Here is a 2500-nt window from a genome sequence, read left to right as displayed (position 1 = left end):
ACAACTGGTATGCAATTACCAGTGGGACCAGGATTCAACTTAAACACAAGATCTCCAATTAACAGAGCATGAAATGTAGCTGTTGTATTAGAATAATAAGCACATGGACGTTTATGCCTTCTGATTTTTCGTTGCCTTTGTGATGCAGGACAAGGAGTCATATACGTTGACACCAACGCTTCATTAATCTGTGTGATTGCAGCATTCCATGACCCGGACGACAATGGTTGATTACCGGCAAAATTGTTGCTATTGTTAACATAGCAGACGATAATTTTCATGGAACCAAGAGAGAGCGATGGCAAAACAGAAGAAACTGGATTTCCTGCCATAAAAATCTGATTTCCCGAACCCAAAAAGCTCCTGGACATGCACAGATATGTTACAACGGGTCTGCCGTTTTCGTAGTCTTGAAATAAACATCTTGGAAGGAGAAAAAACGGTAGAATAGTGCAGATCAAGAAAACGCGTGCAAGCCTCATTATGCGATCAACGCATATTCGTTAGCAATGATCCTTTCAAATTTCAGAGAAAGCGAGCGGTCCGCGAATAATTTACCAGTTTTTTTCGATGGGATGTCAAGAGACAAAGTGGATGTTATGCATAATAGGCCAAGTTTGGGCGATCAAGTTGCGCGTGTGACCCGTTACCAATATTTTTTCACAAAATGTTACGTGAATCGTCAAGTATCACCACAGAAGACAAGAACAACATTCTAAAAGCTTATTCTACGCAAAAAGCAGGTTTTGGAGGTAATTTTGAGAGTAGAAATCAAGTTTACGGCTGACAAGAATAACATGGCATATTTGTATTTAATTAAGTTAACATAACAGAAAGACGCTTACCTTATTTTGACACGAAAATGCTTTACTATTGCCATAAAAACTATCCGGTTAAGCTTGCATATTACACAACATGATGAATTCATAAAGGCCAGCTTTTCCAGCGAAATATTGTTTGAAACAAACAACATATTTGCTATCAGAGGCAAAAAACCCTTCCTATTTCATTACGTGCGTTAAGACAAGAAACTCAATCGTGTCAAATTACACTCTGTGTCAAAAACGCAACTACATACATTTTCCACCAGTGATCAGGATCTGAAACCCTTTACTGAAAACCCCTTTACTTGAATTACCAAGCAAAAAATGGGCAACAAGCTGTCTTTCAAATAATTTTTGACTAACAAGAATTAGTGAAATTTCGAATTGTTACTGGAAGACTGTGCAGCATTGAGCAAACAAATACAAATAAGCCAGACAACAGAGATCACAGATCCAAGTTGTTCAATTCCTTCTCTGTCTTTGTTAAACCCATAAGTTACTAGTGAATTTTCCAATTGATTTCAGTGTTGTACAAAACACCACGCTTGTACAATATTAGAACTACAGCTCACTTTTATTACGGCTCGACGGGCGACAGATTGTTGTCGAAGTCCATTACTTGTCGCTTTTAAGATTCCAGGTATTTTTTTCACCGCCTGTCTTGTTTATCCAATTTACGTTCCATTCTTTAGCTCCATAAGGGTACATCTTGTTTAAAGATCCTCCAAAACGCCATTTGCATTTCAATCTTCGACGCCATTGCAGGTTAATGAAATATTCTACTGTGTCAAACCAAAGAAATCTGCGCCTTTCTACTACCCCCTGAAGTCCTAACAAAATGTGCGCGGAAGACTCTACGTACAAAGACACCTCTTAGCAGGAGTGATCGGAGAGACTTTTCCCGACACGGAAAAAAATAAAAGAAAGAAAACGAACAAATCCCACCCATTTTCCGACTGGGATTGCCATACTGGCAACCCAGTAAAAAGCATGATCTGTACTGAGAAAAAACCCTATTAATTAAGCCATTCGCACCTAAGGAACCCCCAGTTGGAAAGTAAAATCGTCTGACATTAGTCAGAGTAAAATCTAAAGTCTTTAAATACTCTTACATGTAGGTGGGGAATAAACAAGCTGCAAAGTTAAAACTCTGCAGCACCGAAAGAGAAGTAAAAAGCAGAATGATTATGATAATAACAATTTGTGGGGAGTAATTTCTTCGTGAACCTTTATTGTGGAAAACCGAACACTTGCTGAATGCCAATTTTTTTGGTGAATTAATGACCCTGGTAAATGAATGCAGAGTTACATAAAAAAAAAATTATTAGCAACGGGTGGAAGTAAATTGTAAGGAATGAATGTCAATGAAAAATCCCTATATTTTCAAGACTTCGGACGAAAAATGCTTTTGCGTTGTTTTAAACTACTTCTTCTTGTACAGGCAGGCAGTACAAAAGTTGCCGCACCAGATCAAATTGGATCGCTCACCTCGGACCGACATTAAAAAATGATAAGGTATCAAGAAATCACCCTAGCCCTAATCTTTAAGCTAACCTTGGTAAAATTGGCAGAAACGTTGAATAGTTTTGGCTTACAAAACCGTTTTTCGCTCGATCCGAGTTGATCTGTTCCAACTTTTGTACCTGCCCCTACTTGTACCCAATGTTGCTGATGAA

At 38.4% G+C, this 2500-nt stretch overlaps 1 protein-coding gene across 2 annotated transcripts in view; it reads right to left on the bottom strand.

Moving 5' to 3' along the window:
* Positions 1-2500, bottom strand: part of LOC138032415 (uncharacterized) — a 36156-nt gene that overhangs the window by 7368 nt on the left and 26288 nt on the right. The window lies entirely within an intron of this gene.

The sequence above is a fragment of the Montipora capricornis genome, chromosome 14 (genome assembly GCF_036669925.1).
Source record: "Montipora capricornis isolate CH-2021 chromosome 14, ASM3666992v2, whole genome shotgun sequence".
In the NCBI taxonomy this organism is placed as follows: Eukaryota; Metazoa; Cnidaria; class Anthozoa; order Scleractinia; family Acroporidae; genus Montipora; species Montipora capricornis.
This window is presented reverse-complemented; position numbering and strand designations above follow the sequence as displayed.